We start from the raw sequence: 19,455 nt of genomic DNA on the forward strand, positions 1-19,455 counted from the left end.
AAGAAAGAAGAAATCAGAGTGTCACATATTTAACTTTGATCAAGTAATATTGGGTGAGAGAAACCAAGGAACTGTGGACTAGTTAGCACAACATCTGTGGTTGAGAAATTAGTAAAGTTTACATTTGAGTATCTGAAAATCTTGAACATTTTCAGTTGATTAGCATGGACTTTAAAAGTAAGTCATCACTGACAAGCTTAATTAATGGTAGAAAGGGGAGTTTCAAAGGTTAAGTGTCTAATGCCTGAGTACACACTGATTCAGATACCTAATACGTACAATCCATATATCAATGTAACAAATGTCAAATACTTGTGATGAATTATTTCCCTCCAATTTTAATAAACTTTGCAAAGTATTTAATCTTTGCCATTGTAGCTTGTCCACAATGTAAACATACTTCAGACTTCATTACACAATCTGTTTCCAATGCCATTACCTATAGTATCTTGCAAACACTGAATGTTTACACAGGAACTCAATATTCTGGCATCATCCTGAATGCAGTAATTTCCAGAGTGAAATTTTGTACAATTGGGATCTTTATAAAAGAACAGAAAGACTAATTATTGGTGTTGGTACTCAGCTAATAATATTATGGTTCATATCCAGGTCTATTAGAATAAATTTTGATTGAATATTTGCAGTGCTATGCTCCACACTCCGTGTATTAGCTCCACTCTATCCCTCCACCTATGCCGATGCCAATATTTCAAGAATTCACTCTAGGGTGAAACTTCTGTTCTACTAGAAACAGAAATATGTCATATATGTTACCATGCAAAATTAATACACTCCTTCAAGATGTGGTAGTTCAGGGAATGTTTGACCTAGTTTTAAAGAAGTACTTCTTCTGGATTTGCAACTGAAGTTTTAGCTCATGAGCAAAGAATCATAAAATCAGTGTAAAAACCATCAAGTCTGTGTCAGTCCTTTCCAGAGCAAATTTCACCACACTTTCCCCATAGCCCTGAAATTTCGTTACTTCCAAATATTTGTCTAATTCTCTTTTGAAGCCTGCAATCAAATCTACATCCACCACACACTCACAGTCCATTCCAGAAGACAACTGTTCTCTGTGTTTAAAAATGTTTATCTTCACATCAACTCTGGATCTTCCACCAATTACTTTATCTCTATCCCCTGCTCCATCAATAATATGCTAATGGAAATATGAATCTATTCTAAACCCATCAAGATATTATACATCACTATCACAAACTTCATTGCTTGCAGAACAGTCCCGGATACTCCAGTGCACCTCTGTAACTGAAGTACTTGTTCCTGGAACCATTCCAGTAAATCTTTTTGACACCCTATCCCTTGCCTTTACATCCTTTCTAAAGTGTGGTCACAAGAATTGCAAGCAGTGGAGGTATTCCTCAATTTGAGAAATTTCGTTGGAATGCCATTGGAGTGCATGCCTTCAATTTATTAATCCATCTATCGCTGTAACAGATAGTTCTGCACTCCCCATGCATAGAAACACACTGTACCAAAATAACCTTGAGGCATTTCCATTTACAAAATCTAACTAAATTATTTTCCAGGAATCCATCCCTTGTAAATCAAGAGACAACTGTATTCTAGTTGTAATCAGTAATGTATACAAAGTTCCACAAGCCTCTAATCTTTTGTACTCTGCTTAAAAATGGAGCCCAGACCCTGTAAACTTAACCAAAATGATTTCAAAACTGATTCAAAACTTGCACTATCACCTTCAAAGATTTCACCTATACATACAGCTCTATCTGTTCCTACAACATCGTTTGAAATGCAAGCTTTAGTATATAGATCTTCTTCCTGGGCACCAGCACTTCTGCTTTATCTGTATTTCCCTTCAGAAGTCCTAGCTGGTGTGGTATGTTCTGGTGAGCCTGTGCTAGGTTAAGCCTGGTGCAGGTGCGCAGCAACCCCTTTGAAACCAATGGGAAGAAACAGCTTGCAGGGGAGCAGTAAGTAGACCTTTTTATTTGATTTAATTCAGTTAGCTTAAATGTATTTGAGTGCTTTTAAGCATGTATGAGTGCTTATCAGTGTTTTAATCATAAAATAAATACATTTAATTTATTATTGTTACTTTTTAATAAATACTGGATATTTTAAAGTTATTTTGAATGCCAAAGATAATGCCCTCAATGAACTTAATTTTATTCACAGATTTGACAGGCACCGAGCCTAGGGAGGGGCCTAACATCTGTTGAAACCATTGTGTGAGTGCAGCTGGCCCATGCCAACTGGGAGAAGCCACTCACTATACAACACCACACTGCACTGGGCCATGCCAATGAGGTAGGAGCTGATCCCCAAGCGAAGACTGCACCCAAGACCACACTGGAAGAAACAATGTTGTCCAAGGGCAGGCAGTCGCTGATTTTGGGGTTGCATACAATCTGCCAAATGTCTCTCCTTATTTTTCCCACCAAAGTGTAGCACCTTGAACCCCTCTACATAAATTTCATCTGCCACGTCTACCCTTCTGCCAGATCTATATCCCCATGCCACTGCCCTCCTCACCATTTATAACATTCCAAGCTTTATGTGAGTTGCACATTCAGATCCAAGTCACTTATAGCAGGAATTCAAGAACTATGCGCTGTGTACCAAGATCTATCATCATCCAGTCTGAAAAGCAAACCTTTAACTCTTGGTCCTTTCTGTCTCTCAGTCAAGGTCTTATGACGTTGCTGCCACTTATTCCATGGTCTTCAGTTTTGTTAACTTGCCTTTTATGTGGAACTTTTTCAAATGAATTTTGAAAATCCAAATGTGCATCTACCATATTACCTTCAAAACTATCTGTCATGTCATCAAAAAACTCTCAATCATGTTGAGATCAAAAATGACTTGTTTTTAACAAATCCATGCCTGGCACTCCATTATTAACTCAGATTTCTCAAACCTTTGCCACCACTGAGGTTAAACTGACCAGCCTGTAGTTGCCAGATACTTCACTACAAAGCATTCTCCAGCTCTGGAATCACCCCCTAGATCTAAGGAAGATAATGTCAGGCTCTTCTGCAATTTCAGGACTACTTATCAATTTTCACCCATCCCATTTATCTCTTCTACCTCCCCTCTTAACAGCACTGGTATTTTGTCAAGATCTTGTCCTTGACATATATACAAAGTATGTATTAAGTATTTCAGCCATGCCTTTCACTTCAATGTTTAGATCATATCTTCAGGCCGAACCCCTCTTCTTAGAATTTATCTACTATTTATATGCCAGAAGAGGTCCTGTACACTTTAACTTCCAATGTACTCTCATTTTCACATGCCCTTCTTCTTCCTGGGCATTCCCCCTTTTCCATTCCCCCTTCACTTGTATTATCAGACTGACATGGAATCATAGAGCATAGAAACAGGTCTTTTGGCCCACTGTGTTTATGCCAACCATCAAGTACCTATCTATATTAACCTCAGAGCTTTAAACTATTGATTCTTAATAGAGAAGGACCAACTTTACTGGGCTGAGAAGGGGTCTGACTCAGGTTGATCGGAATCAAAGACTGTAGACAAAACTGCAGTAGAAAAATGGACAGCTTTTAAATAGGTAATTTGTGTATAATCTAGGCACATTCGCAAAAATGGGAAAGATAGGACAAAAAAAACAACAAAATTCTCACAGTGACAAAAGAAACAGGCCTGGAATTGGCTGCGTTTTGACAGCAGTCCACATAGAATTGCCAGCATCATTCAGTATATATGCCAGCAACTTTCAAGACTACTCCCAAACGTGCAATTCCTTAAGTTACTGCTGAAATGCTTTTGGCTATTTAAGCAGAGTAGTTTGTTGACAAGAATTCATGTTGTGGAAACTTACTCGTATTTTTCACCACAAGGACTGCAGCAGTTCAAGAAGGCATCTCCCCTCCACCATAATAAAGGTAATTAGGGATGGGGAATAAATGCTGGCCTTGCCTGTGATGCTGCAACTAATAAATTTAAAAACTCCGCAATGGACACCATCAGATCAAGTGAAGCTTTGCCTGATCTACAGCTCAATGCTGCTATTCCATCCACATAGTTGAGTCAAAACGTAGTCCACCTTTTATTGCAACAGTCTGACATTTTCTCCAGTTTACACACCACTGATCTGAAATGAAAATGCCATGAAAATCATTATTGCCCACTATATAGATATACTCCCTTCCCCACCCCCCTCTCCAAAACAGCAATAAATTTCATCCATTCGGAACTTAAAGGGGTGTAACCCTCATCAGTGCTGTGTTGACTTGACTAAACTTAGCCAGTTTGGCAGAGACAAAAACACAGCTTCTAAGGCTTTGAGCTAAATTATGAAAAAAGGGAATACAAATGTCAATTGGTAACAGGATCAGATTGCGTTTAGAATATCCCCCATGGTAGAACAGGTTATTAATGTTCATGGTCCAGTCTGAATCAAGAAGAATCAATACATAAACAAATGTATACAAGGACGTTGAATCCTACCCAGTACAAGACAATACATCTCTTTTGACAGCAATAAGGAGGCTGGAGGTGAAGAAGAAGACAGAGAAGTGGAGAGGTTTCTGGAGAATATTCCAAAGACAGCTGAAAATTTGGATGCCAATGCTGGATCCGTGAAGAATGAAACAGATGGCAAGCTCTGGAGGACAGTTTTGCTCTGCCCAATGTTCCCATATCTCCAGGAATTGATTGTCAAACAAGCATTCTGGCAACATAGAGTTACAGGAGAAGTTATATTCACTTGGGTGTTGTCAATTTGTGTGTATAATCTGGCCTTCATGCATAGAGATTATTTTGCCAATAAGTAACTCCAAAATGGATCCTTAGGTACACCAGAGGTACTGGTCAAGAGTGCAGATTGAAACACGTGATTGCAGTTCCTGTAACCTGAAACAATGTGACACACAACAAAAGCTATCTGCTATTTACAAGCCACAAGTAAGGACCATGATGAAATGCTCTCCACTTGTCCAGATCTGCAGCTCCTACAACTTTTAAGAAGCTCAACACCATCCAGGATAAAGCAATCTGGCTGAATTATACTCCTTCCACCGCCATAAACATTCAGAAACAACAAACAATCTGCTGGAGGAACTCAGCGAGTTGAATAGCACCTGTGGGAGGAAAGGAATTGTTGATGTTTTGGGTCAAAACCCTGCAACCACATTGTTTGTCACTCCAGGTTCCAGCATCTGCAGTCTCTTGTGTCACTATAAATGTTCATTTCCTTCACCAACAGTGCACAATGTCTGCAATGAATACCATCTACAAAGTGCACAGCAGTTATTTGCCTGGACTATTCTGATCACACCTCCCAACCCACAACCTCTACCACCAGGTCAAACAAGGGCAGCAGGCATAAGGGAACATCACCACCTGTAGGTCCAAGTCATACACCATCCTATTGGAAATATATCATTGATTCTTCATCATCACTGGGTCTAAATCCTGGAACTCCCTACCCTGAAATAGTACAGGAGTAACTTCACCAAAAAAAGTCTTCAGCAGTTCGAGAAGGTGACTCACAACCACCTTCTCAAAGACAGTTAGGGATGAACAGTAAATACTGCCTTACCAGCAATGCCCACATACTGAAAAATGAATAAAAGTTATTGGAGGAAGATGGTTTTGTCAAACACGTCGAAAGAAACAAAGGTTGAGGACATGGCAACATTAAATGCCAGCATCTCAGTCCCAGACATTAAGGCCATTTGTGCTATAGCAAAGCCAGGAACCTGATTCAAGAGGTTCGGATATGAAGACGTAGAAAAGATGTGCATGGGTTTTTTGAGGCAACACATTGGAGAGAATAGGAAAGAGGTTGGAGGTGGAGTAATAGTTTGGAAGCACAATGGGATTCAAGGACAGGTTTATCAAGGGAGATGAGGAGTTAATGAGCAGTTTGTAAGGGAATGCCTTGGGAGAGGTAACCATTTACATCAATTTGCAAGGAAAAGGATGGCAGGCTACGTGCCTAGATGGAAAATGACATGTTCCTCAGGCTAACCTTGTCCTTGTTGTAACAGTGTAGGGGACCACAGTCAGAAAGGTCAGAGTAGATGAGGAATTAAAGTGACAAGAAGCTGGACGCTCAGAGTCCAGCTTCTTGTCACTTCCCATCCCCTTTCAGCATTTTGAAGGGATCACTCCCTTTGCGCTTCCCTGGTCCACTCTGCAGACCCTGCTTAAAATTCCCCAACCTTGAGGTGCAACACGGTAACAGCACGGAACAGGCCCTTCAGCCCACCGAATCGGTGCTGATTATTAACCCCCATTTACACTAATCCTGTAGTAATCACACTTTACATTCTCCCCGTATCCTCATCCACTCACCCTACACGCGATACCCGTGCAGCGCCCGAACGCCCGGGCTGGGCGCGTGCAACCGTCGTTGGCGGGCTCGAGGCCGACGCACGGGGAGCGCGCATGCGCGGCGAGGCGAGGCAGGGCGGACGCACGGCTTCTCGTTCTGGTCGTCCCTGGCGGCGGGGAGGCTGCTCGGAGCCCGCCGGCCTCTCGGCGGCGGTTGAGCCGCACCCCGGCCTCCATCAGGCCCCCGTGTACGGACTGACCTCGGGCTCTGGGACACACCCAAAGGGCGGCAAAGGTTGAGGCCGACGGGGAGAGGCCGGGCCCAGAGCTGGGGCTGCATCGCACGCTGCTGCTGCTCCTCCTCCTCTCGGTAACAGTGTGAAGCCGGCACCGGGGGTTAGAGAAACGTGAACAAAACCAATGAAGAGCCGCCACTGAGTTATCCCGCCTTGGGCAAGCAGAGGGGAAGACACGGGGCCAAGTGGGGGGATGAGGCAAAGACCCGTGGGGAAAATAGCACTTGAGGGCAATGGGATCAGTGATGATCTTACACGGGGCAGTACACTAACAGTCAAATGAAGAGTCTTGACCCGAAACGTCCACTGACCATTTCCCTCCATAGATGCTGCCTGACCCGCTGTGTTCCTCCAGTATTTTGTCTGTTGCTCAGATTCCAGCACCTGCAGTCCCTTGTCTCTCCAGTTTACTAACAGTGTGTACTATATGTCAAGCGATTCAGGGGCAAATATACAAACAGGTTGTTGCAATGTGTTAGAACTTGAACCACTGAGAAGACTTCAAATAAGTGGAAAAACAGAGAAACAGGACTGCAGATACTGGAATCTAGGTGAAAAACACGATGATGCTGGAGGAACTCAGCAGGCCAGGTAGCATCCGTGGAGAAAAGCAGGTGGTCAACTTTCGGGTCAGGACTGAAGATAGGAAAAGGGAAAGCTCAGTATATAGGAGGGAAAAGCAGAGCAGTGATAGGTCAACAAAAGAGGGGTGGGCACAGGGAGGTGATAGGTAGGTAAGAGATAGTGATAGGTGTGGGAGAGGGGAGAACAGATCCACCAGCGGATGGGTAAAAAGGGAGGGGAAAAAAGGGGGCTAGGAAAGAGAAGAAACATGGTAGGGGGTGGATTTGTGGGGAAGTGGGGGGATTACTTAAAGTGGGAGAATTCATGCCGTTAGGCTGCAAGGTTCCAAGACAGAAAATGAGGTGCTGTTCCTCCAGTTTGCACTTGGAATTCTGGCAGTGCAGGAGGCCGAGGACTGTCATATCAGTGATAGTGTGGGAGGGGGAGTTGAAGTGACTGGCAATGGGAAGATGCAGGTTGTAGTTATGGACAGAGCTCAGGTGTTCTGTGAAATGGTCACCTAGTCTGCGTTTGGTCTCACCAATGTAGAGGAGGCCACACTTGGAGCACCGAATGCAGTAGATGATATTAAGGGAGGTGCAGGTGAATCTCCGTCTCACCGGAAAGGACTGTTTGGGTCCCTGGATGGAGGTGGTGTAGAGGCAGGTGTTGCATCAATGGCGGGGGCAGTGGAAAGTTCCCGGGATGGGTGGGGGGGAGGAGTGAACAAGGGAGTCACGGAGAGAGTGGTCCCTGCAAAAGGCAGAAAGGGGTGGGAAGGGGAAGATATGCTTGGTAGTGGGGTCCTGTTGGAGATGGTGGAAGTGGCAGAGAATGATGTGTTGGATACGTAGGCTGGTGGGATGAAATGTGAGGACAAGGGGGAGCCTATCCCTGTTGGGTCTGGGAGGGGTGGGGGTGAGAGCGGAGGTGCAGGAAATGGCAGAGATATGGGTGCGAGCTCTCTCGACCACAGTCAGGGGGAAGCCCCGGTAAGAAAAGAAGTTGGACATCTCAGATGTCCTGGAGTGGAAAGCCTCATCATGGGAGCAGATGCGGCGGAGGCAGAGAAATTGAGAAAAAGGGATAGCATCCTTGCAAGAGACAGGGTGGGAGGAGCTGTAATCGAGGTAGCTGTGGGCATTAGTGGGTTTGTAGAGGAGTATATAATCAAATAAGTGTATGGATAAGAGTCAAAGGGAGAAACAGAAAATGCTGAATGCACTGGCTGCACAGTGGTTGGGGTTCGATCCTGACCTCAGGTGCTACCTGTGTGGAGTTTGCACATTTTCCCTGGATTTCTTTCATGTGCCACAAAAGATTCTGCGGATGCTCTGACCTTCCCCTCTCTGAGGCTGAACATTCTGTCCTCAGCAGAGGCCTTACCCTCGTCCCCTTGTGTCTGCACCTCAACAAGTTCCACGCCCGCCATGACGCCAAGCTCTTCTTCCATCGCCTCCATCTCCGGGCCTACTTCTTCAGCAAGGATTCCCCACTTCCTATGGATGACACCCTATGGATTAAGCCCTCTTCCTCCTCTTGGACACCTGCCCGCTCTGTATCTCTTCTTCCCTAACCGTCGACGGAATATTAACCACCTCAGCTTCACCACTCCTGTTAACTATTCCAACCTCGCCCCCTCTGAACGCACTGCTCTCCACCCTCTCCGCACTAATCCTAATCTTACTATCAAACCCACAGACAAGGGTGGTGCTGTTATAGAATGGCGGACTGACCTTTACATTGCCGAGGCCAGACATCAACTCTCAGACACCTCCTCCTACTGTTCCCTCAATCTTGACCCCACCAAGGAGCATCAGGTCATTGGCTCCTGCACTATCACTGACTTCATCACCTCCGGGGATCTCCCCTCTAATAGCTCCAAGATCATAGTTCTCCCACCCTGCACTGCCTGTTTCTACCTCCTACCAAGGATCCACAAACCCAATTGCCCCAGTAGGCCCATTGTTCCTGCCTGTTCCTGCCCCACTGAACTAGAGTTTTTATATCTTGACTCCATTTTGTCCCCCTTGGTCATGTCCCTTCCCACCTATGTCCATGACACTTCACATGCCCTCCATCACTTCAACAACTTTCAGTTCCCAGGCCCTAACTGCCTCATTTTCACTATGGACGTTGAGTACCTGTACACTTCCATCCCCCATCAGGAAGGCCTTAAGGCTCTCCACTTCTTTCTGGACAACAGACCCAACCAGTTCCCCTCCACTGCAACCCTCCTCCGTCTGGGAGAACTGGTAGTCATCCTTGTAATGTGAAAGACCAGGGGTCAGATGACAGTGACAACACTACTGACCCCCATGGTCGGATGATAGCATTGCTTATTGGGTCAGAAGCTACACCACTGTCAATCAAGGGTCCGGCTCCGCCCCACCCATTTAAAGAGCACTCCTAAGGATTGGCTTGTAACCCACCTTTGTTCTTGATCCTGAATCATTGGCTTGTTTAAATTACCTGAGCGGGCTCCACCCAGCTACAGCCCTATAAAAGATGGTACACGTGGGCAGCTCTCCCTCTTTTCTGATTGCTGCCGGGGTCGAGACCACAGGTGAGAGGGTGCACTTCCACGGGGGTCTAGGAGCATCCTAAGTAGATTCCCAGTAGCGTAGAGCCGTTGTTTGTCCAGATTCAGGGGGTTCAGACAACGTATTTGTTCGTTCCCTGATCGTTTGTACTAGTTTGTTGCGTGTGTGTGAGCGTGTGTGCACTTCACCCCTGTTGTGACTCCCCCCATGTTTCGCGATCACCCAAGTGCGAGTGTGCATTTGTTCCTTCTCATTCTGTTCCCGTGTCTGTCTTTGTAAATAAAATTCTCCTTTTGAAGTACAAAGACTGTGTGTCCAGATACCTCTATCTTTTAAGATTCAAAAGAACCTTTCTCATAACAATTGGAGCTGCGAGCAGGGTCTTAAGGGTATTGGCTGGACACAGACGCGGGTAGGATGTTATGGAACAAGGGAAAGAAGGAAAATGTAGGCACTGAGGAGAGGATCCCAGGATGGACCGACAAGAGGGATTTGGGAGCCTGGCCAGTCTGCTGGCAGACCACGGAAAGCCAGTGGACTGGGCTGAACAGTTAGATCCACGTGGTAAGAAACTGGGGCACCACGTGGTGGCCCTCCTCCAGAAGTCAGGGTTCCCAAGAGCAAAAGGGAGTCAAAGGGGTGCCTTCTGGCTCCTGGCATCCCTTCTGAGGTGCCAGGTTGAGATTACTGACCAGTTACAGGATACCTGCCTACAGAGGGAAAAGAAGATAGAAACGCTTCGGCAGTGATGTTGCATGCTGCAGGAGGCAGTTCAGACAGCCCAGACTTGGGCCAATGACCTCGAGGCCAGGGTTACCGAGGTTGCCTGCCGGCTGATTCAAGTACAGCAGGCAGAAGCCGCCCGCAGGTCTGGCTGGCAACCGGATCCGTTTAAAATCCATGCCTTGGTCCAGCGCGGCGACAAGCCCATCCCAGGTCTGCCATAGAAGGGAAGGGAGTCAGGGTGGGACCTCCGCAAGGGAAGGTGCCTGCAGCCCCTCCGTGTGTGTGTGTGTGTGTGAGCACTTCACCCCTGTTGCAACTCCCCCCACGTTTTGCGATCACCCGAGTGCGAGTGTGCATTTGTTCCTTCTCATTCTGTTGCCACGTCTGTCTTTATAAATAAAATTCTCCTTTTGAAGTACAAAGACTGTGTCCAGATACCTCTATCTTTAAGATTCAAAAGAACCTTTTTCATAACAATCCTCAACAACTTTTTCAGCTCCTCCCACTTTCTCCAAACTAAAGGTGTAGCCATGGGAACTTGCATAGGCCCCAGCTATGCCTGCCTTTTTGTCAGCTACGTGGAGCAGTCTATGTTCCAAGCCTACACTGGTAACCCTCCCCAATTCTTTCTCTGCTACATTGACGACTGCATTGGGGCTGCTTCCTGCACCCATGCTGAGCTCATCAATTTCATCAACTTTGCCTCCAACTTCCACCCTGTCCTCAAATTTACATGGTCCATCTCTGACACCTCTCTCCCCTTTCTGGATCTCTCTGTCTCCATTTCCAGAGACAAATTAACCACCGACACCTTTTACAAACCCACTGACTCCCACAGTTACCTTGACTACACCTCTTCCCACCTAGTCACTCGCAAGGATGCCATTACCCCTCTCGCAGTTCCTCTGCCTCTGCCACACCTGTTCCCACAATGAGGCTTTCCACTCCAGGACATCCAAGGTGTCCTCCTATTTCAGTAAATAGGGTTTCCTTTCCACCACCATCAATGCTGCCCTCACCCGCATCTCCTCCATTTCCCGCACGTCCGCCTTCACCCCATTTCCCCACCCCCGCCCCACCACCGGCATAACGGAAATGAAATGAAGAATGCTGCATCAAGCGTAAGTGGGGGTGCAGGGCAGGGGAAAATTGTAGCATTAGATCTTGTGGAATAAGGAAGGTCAGGAAAAAGATAAATGTGAAAATATTCAACTGCAGGATAATAATTACAGTGAGTTGAAAGGGTTTATGTATTGGAATTAAAGGTTAGCAGGTAAAACAGGAAATGAGATCTTCAAGGGAACAAGAAATAAAACACTGAAAAATCCAGCAGGTCAGACAGCATCTGTAGCTTTTTGCTTCAATTCTTCTTCAAGGAGGTGCATATTCCCATGAGCATCAAAAACTTCCTTGCATGGCTAAAAGCACAGGGAATGAAATGAAATAGATTTTCAGCCACATAGTACCGTAGAGAACCAAGCTGAATGTAGCAAATGCAGATCAAAGGAAATAAGGGGCAAAATGAGTAAGAGACTGGATTAGCAGGTAATGCAAAAGGAAACATTTTATAAATATTAAAAGTATATTCAAAGGATGGAGAGGACTAGGGGACATAAAAGGAGATCTTGTGGTAGGGGACATTGCTGACATACTAAATGAGAATTTGCATATGTATAGAAGCACAGAAATATAGGGCACTGGGCTCGTGTTGCAGACAGTGGCACGGAGAACATTTCACCGGTAGAGGGAAGAATGAATTCAATTAAATACCAACAAATTCTGGAAGCAAACACCACACTGTCTGTAAAAAAAAGCTGAAGATGAAAAGAGGATGGCTTCTATAACAGGATAACGATCCTAAACATACCTCAAAATCCGCAATGGACTACCTCAAGAGGCACAAGCTGAAGGTTTTGCCATGGCCCTCACAGTCCCCTGACCTAAACATCATCGAAAATCTGTGGATAGACCTCAAAAGAGCAGTGCATGCAAGACGGCCCAAGAATCTCACAGAACTAGAAGCCTTTTGCAAGGAAGAATGGGCGAAAATCCCCCAAACAAGAATTGAAGACCCTTAGCTGGCCACAGAAAGCATTTACAAGCTGTGATACTTGCCAAAGGGGGTGCAGGGTGCCCAAAGTTTTGCTTTGGGCCCTTTTCCTTTTTTGTTATTTTGAAACTGTAAAAGATGGAAATAAAAAAGTAATCTTGCTTAAAATATTAAAGAAATGTGTCATCTTTAACTTTTGGAAATCAGGTCACCTTTTACTTGCTTAGCTATTCACAGTTACAGAAATTTTGACCAGGGGTGCCCAAACTTTTGCATGCCACTGTATATATCACAAACAGCAGAGATCCTAGTACGGATCCCTGCAGAACACCACTAGTCATGGACCTCCAGCTAGAATAAGTCCCATTGACCACTATGCTCTGTCTTCTATGGGCAAACTAATTCTGAATCCAAGCGGTCAAGTTACCGTTGATCCCATGCATCCAAATCTTCTGGATGAGCTTACCATGTGGGACCTTGTCAAACACCTTAATAAAATCCATGAAGACAACATCCACAGCAATACCCTCATCACCTTAGTCACCTCTTCAAAAAACTCAATCAAGTTAGTAAGACATGACTTGCCCTGCACAAAGCCATGCTGACTGTCCCTAATTAGGCCATGGTTCTCCAAATGCTCATAATTCCTATCCCTAAGAATCTTCTCCAATAGCTTCCCTGCTACTGACATGAGACTCACCAGTCTATAGTTACCAGGATTATCCCTATTTCCCTTCTTAAACAACGGAACAACATTAGCTATCGACCAGATCTCTGAGACCTCACCTGTAGCTAGAGAAGACACAAAGATCTTGGTCAAGGCCCCAGTATTCTCATCTCTTGCTTCTCTCAATAACCTGGGGTATATCCCATCAGGCCCTGGGGACTTATCCACCTTAATGTTCTTCGAGACCCAACACTAAATCTTTCACAATCTCAAAATGCCCTAGCATATTAGCACACTCCACACTGATCTCACTATCCTTTACGTTCTTCTCCTTGGTAAATACTAATGCAAAGTACTCATTCAGGACCTCACCCACGTCTTCCGTCTCCAAGCACGTGTTCCCTCCTTTATCCTCGAGTAGTCCTACCCTCTCCCTAGCTATTCTCTTTCTCTTTAATGTAGGTGTAGAATACCTTGGGATTCTCTTTAATCCTACTTGCCAAGGACTTTTCATTGCCCCTCCTGGCTCTCCCAATTTCTTTTCTAGCTTCTTTATGATCCTCAAGGGCCCTGTTTCATTTTAGCTTCCTAAACCTTACATACACTTCCTTTTTCTTCTGACTAAATTCACCACCTCTCTGGCAATCCAAGGATCCCTTACCTTGCCATCCTTCTCCTTCCTTCTTACTGGAACATACCTGTCCTGAAATCGTGCAGTTGGTCTTTAAACACCCTCCGAATGTCAGATGTGGACTTGCCCAAAAACAGCTGCTCCCAATTAATCTCTCCCTAGTTTCTGCCATATACTCCTGTAATTTGCCCTGCTCCAATTTAATACCCTCCTGCAAGGTTCATACTTATCCTTATTCATAGCTATCTTAAAACTTAAGGCATTGTGATCACTGTTTCTAAATGTTCTCCCACTGAAAGGTCAGTGACCTGTCCAAGCTCATTTTCCAATACCAGGTTCAGTATGGCCCCTCCTCTGGTTGGACTATTTACATACTGATTTAAGAAACCCTCTTGGATGCATCTAACAAATTCTGCCCCATCTAAACCTCTAGCACTAAGGAGGTCCCAGCCTATATTGGTCCCACGACAACAACCCTGTTGTTTTGCACCTTTCCCTCAATGTCCCAGTGGCTATTTGAGGTGGTTTAATCCCATCAGAGTGATTGCACCTTCCTTATTTTTGAGTGTTACCCATATACACTCAGTGGATGAGCACTCTATTTTGTCCCCACTAAGTGCAGCTATGATGTTGTCCCTAATTAATAGTACAACTCCCCCTCTCCCTTTTACCTTCCTATCTTTTCTAAAACATCAAAACCCTAGAACATTAAGCATCAAGTCCAGTCCCTCTTTCAACAAAGTCTCTGTAATGACCCCAACATCATAGTTCCAAGTACTGATCCATGCTCTGTTCATCTCCCTTCCCCTTAATACTCCTAGCATTAAACTAAATATACTTCAACGCATCCGTCCCATCATGTCTATTACCTTGATCCTGCCTGTCCTTCCTTACAGACTTACTAGTCATGACATTTACCTTCCTCTCAATCCCTCCACTTCCTCACCCGGTGCTCTGGTTCCCAGCTCCCTGCAAACTAGTTTAAACCTTCTCAAGTAGCACCAGCAGACCTCAAGTTAAGGTGCAATCTGTCCCCCTTGTACAGGTTGCCCCTGCCCCAGAAGAGGTTCCAATTATCCAAGAACCCAAAGCCCTGCCCCCTGCACCAGCTCCTCAGCTATGCATTCATCTGTTCTACTTTTCTATTCCTGCCCTGACTAGCATGTGATACCAGGAGTAATCCCGAAATTACTACCTTTGAGGCCCCGTTTTTTAGCTTGTTTCTTAACTCCCAATACTCACTGAGCAGGACCTCATCCCCCTTTGTCATTGGTGCCAATGTGCACCACAACCTCTGGCTACTCACCCTCCCCTTTGAGAATGTTCTGCAGCTACTCTGAGACATCCTCAACCCTGGTACCCGGGAGGCAACACACCATCCTGGTGTCTCTTTTGTCGACACAGAATCTCCTGTCTGTCCCCCTAACTATCGAGTCTCCTATGACTATTGCCCTTCCTGACTACACCCTTTCCCACTGAGCCTCAGAGCCGGCCCCAGTGCCACTGACCTGGCTATTGCTGCTCTGCCCTGATAGGTCATCACCCCCGGCAGTATCCAAAGGAGTACATTTGTTGCTGTCGTGAATGATCATGGGGAATCCTTCACTTGTCTGCCTGCCCCCTCTACCTTTCTTGGTGGTCACCCAGCTATCTACTGCCTGCACCTTGGGTGTGACCACCTCGCTAACATTTTTATCTATAATGCTCTCAGCATCGAGGATGATCCTAAGAAAGTCTAGCTCCAGCTCCATTTCCTTATTGCAGCCAGCCAGGAGCTGCAGCTGGGCACACTTCCTATAGGTGAAGTCATCAGTCTCTCTGATCTCCTACATCCTGCAGGAGGAGCATGCCACTGCACCAACTGCCATCTCAGCTACTCTAATAGAAAGAGTAATTCTAAGGAAAACTTTAGCTGCTAAGCCTCCTCTCACCAAAGCCTCAGAACTTATACTCAGAACACAGCCACTCCCAAAAATGGCCACTCTGCTAAAGCTTACCTTTATTTTATTTGCTGATAGGGGCTGGCTCCAACTCCTACCATTTACTGAGCACTCAGAGCAACTTTAACCTGAAAGATGAGGAAAGGTTGGACGGGGTAGGTTTATATCCACTGGAGTTACAAAGAATGAGAGGGGACTTGACTGGGTGGATGTGGAAAGGATGACACCCGCTGTGGGAGAATCTAGAACTTTGTTGGAAAATAAAGGGTCCTCCATTTAAGACAGAGATGAAGCAAGATTTTTCCCTCAGAAATTCTTTTCCTAAAAGTACAGTGAAAGCTGAGTCTTTAAATACTTTTAGATCAAAGTTAGATAGATTCTTGGTAAACAAGGAGGTGAAAGATTTCTGCGGGTAGGTGGGAATATGGAGTTGGGGGTTACAATTAGAACAGCCATGATCTTATTGAATGGCAGACCAAGCTACAACTCCTGCTCCTAATATATATGTATGTTTGTATGAATGACAATCCAATCCTTTTCCTATTTTTTAAATTTTCCTTCCCAGTTCTCGTTTATTCATTCCATAGAAAACATTTTTCTTGAATGATGCTCCCAGTGTTAAGGGAATCTAAGGAATGAAAAGCTGAAACTTATACAATACCTTTCATAACTTCAGTACATCCCAAAATGCTTTATAGCTAAAGAGTACTTTTGAAGTATCAACTGGTATGACTAAAACAGATATTTGGTTGTTATTTACTGTTTGTAGAACTTTCCTGTGTTCATATTTTCTGCTGTGTTTACTATAGTATACCAGTTGAGGGATAAATATTGGCTAGGAAGCTGGGAATAATTCCCCTGTTCCTCTTTGAAGTGGTACCATGGGAATATTTTAAATCCACATTAAAGAGCAAGTTTATCAAGGCAGCACCTCCATCAATTCAACTCTCCCTCGATACTGCACTGTTGGGTTATGTTAGAATATGTGCTCAAATCTCTGGAGTGGCATTTTGACCATCATTGGTCTTAATAGCAAGGATACAGAGCCCTAATGAATCAAGTTGAACAAGAGCAGAATGAACATTTAGTTTGGTCCTGCTGTCTAGGTTGCCATGAGATCTTATTATAAATCATTGATGGAGAAGAGTACTTCAATAATTCAAGAAAGTCCATGGGATTTTAAAGGGAAAATAGCAAGGTAGATTAAAAATTATTTGGGAGAAAGCAGAGTAAATGGTTGATTGGAGCTTTGTTGACTGGCAGGGCTGTAGGTAGTGAGGTTCCACCTGGTAGGAGCTCCTTTTGTTTGTGATATTTATCAGTAATTTACACTTGCATGCAGCGGCTATTATTAAGACACTTGCAGAAGATCCTGATGGTTGATTACAAGAAAGAAATTTGTAGGGTTCAGGAAAATATCATTGGCAAATGAAAGTTAAAAAAACATCTGCAGATGCTGAAACCATCACCAGTGGATTGTTGAAGGAAGTGGATTGTCACAGGAAGTGGATTGTCACCATCCACTCTGACAGCCACCAATGCAACTGAACCTGTGATCACAGTGGAGGACATAAGATCAGTCTTCCGAAGAGTGAACACGAGGAAAGCACCTGGCCCATATGGTGTCCCGGGCCGTGTGCTCAGATCTTGTGCTGATCAGCTGGCAGAAGTATTTGCGGACATATTCAACCTCTCCCTGCTTCAATCTCAGGTTCCCTCCTGTTTTAAGAAGACCACTATCATCCCGTTACCAAAGAAAAGCAAGGTAACATGCCTCAATGACTACTGACCAGTGGCTCTGATATCCACCATCATGAAGTCCATGAAGTCATGGCACGCATCAACTCCAGCCTACCAGACAACCTGGACCCATTGCAATTCACCTATCGCCGAAACAGGTCTACAGCAGATGCCATCTCCCTGGCCCTTCACTCAGCTCTGGAGCATCTGGACATTAGACTATTGTTTATTGACCACAGCTCTGCCTTCAATAGAATAATACCAAGCAAGCTTGTCACCAAACTCCGAGACCTAGGACTCAACACCTCCCTCTGTAACTGGATCCTTGACTTTCTAACAAACAGACCGCAATCAGTGAGGATAGGCAGCAATTCCTCCGGCATGATTATTCTCAACACTGGTGCACCTCAAGGCTGCGTCCTCAGCCCTCTACTCTACTCCCTATACGCTCATGACTGTGTGGCCAGATTCTGCTCTAACTCCCTCTACAAGTTTGCAGATATGGCCTACAACCACCGTTGTAGGCCGTATCTCAAACAGCGATGCACCGGAGTACAGGAAGGAGATGGAGAGCTTAGTGGAATGGTGTCATGACAACAACCTTTCCCTCAATGTCAACAAAACTAAAGAGCTGGTCATTGACTTCAAGAAAGGGGGCGGTGTACATACACCTGTCTACGTCAATGGTGCTGAGGTCGAGAGGGTTGACAGCTTCAAGTTCCTGGGAGAGAACATCACCAACAACCTGTCCTGGACAAACCACGTGGATGCCATGGCCAAGAAAGCTCACCAGCGCCTCTACTTCCTCAGGAGGCTAAAGAAATTTGGTTTGTCCCCTTTGACTCTCACCAACTTTTACTGATGCACCATAGGAAGCATCCTATCAGGATGTATCACGGCTTGGTATGGCAACTGCTCTGCTCAAGACCACAAGAAGCTGCAGAGAGTTGTGGACACAGCCCAGCGCATCACAGACACCAGTCTCCCCTCCTTGGACTCTGTCTTTAGCTCTCGTTGTCTTGGTGAAGCAGCCAGCATAATCAAAGACCCCAACCACCCGGGACATTCTCTCTTCTCTCCTCTTCCATCGGGTAGAAGATACAGGAGCCTGAAGGCATGTACCACCAGACTTAAGGACAGCTTCTACCCCACTGTGATAAGACTATTGAACAGTTCCCCTATACAATGAGATGGACTATGACCTATGACCTCACGATCTACCTTGTTGTGACCTTACACCTTATTGCACTGCACTTTCTCTGTAGCTGTGACACTGTACTCTGTACTGTTATTGTTTTTTTTAACCTGTACTACATCAATGCACTCTGTACTAACTTGATGTAACTGCACTGTGTAATGAATTGACCTGTAAGATCAGTTTGTAAGACAAGTTTTTCACTGTACCTTGGTACAAGTGACAAAAATAAACCAATACCAATACTAATACTAGTTAGGTAGGTAAAAAGGTAGTAGGGCTGAACAGTTTGGGTTTGTATTCCCTGGAGTTTGGAAGGGTGAGGGGTGACTATTCAAACATATACGATTCTAAGGTGGCTTGACAGGGTAGATGTTGAGACGTTTTCACTAGTGAGAGGCACGAACAAGGGGACATAGTTAAAAGGGACCAGTCATTTTAAACAGAGGTGTGTAGAAATGTCTTCTCACAGATGGTAATATCTGGAATTCTCTGTCACTGAGGGTGATGGAGGCCAGATCATTAAATAAATTTAAGGTAGAGATAAATAAATATTTGGAAGATTGAGGAATTGAGTGCTATGGGGAACTGGCACAGGAGATGAGGCCTAGGTCAGATCAGCCATGAGCATATTGAATGGCAGGGCAGGCTTGAGGGGCCTGGTGGCCTACCTGTGTTCTCTTTCCCAATGCCCATTATCCCTCAACATTCTCCTACCACTTACCTACACCAGAGGTAGTTTACAGCACCCAGTTATACCTTGCATCCCAGTAAATGCCAACCCTTTAAAAGGTGAAAATATCAAAACTAGCAGGTAA

The sequence above is a fragment of the Pristis pectinata genome, chromosome 5, assembly GCF_009764475.1.
Source record: "Pristis pectinata isolate sPriPec2 chromosome 5, sPriPec2.1.pri, whole genome shotgun sequence".
Lineage (NCBI taxonomy): Eukaryota > Metazoa > Chordata > Chondrichthyes > Rhinopristiformes > Pristidae > Pristis > Pristis pectinata.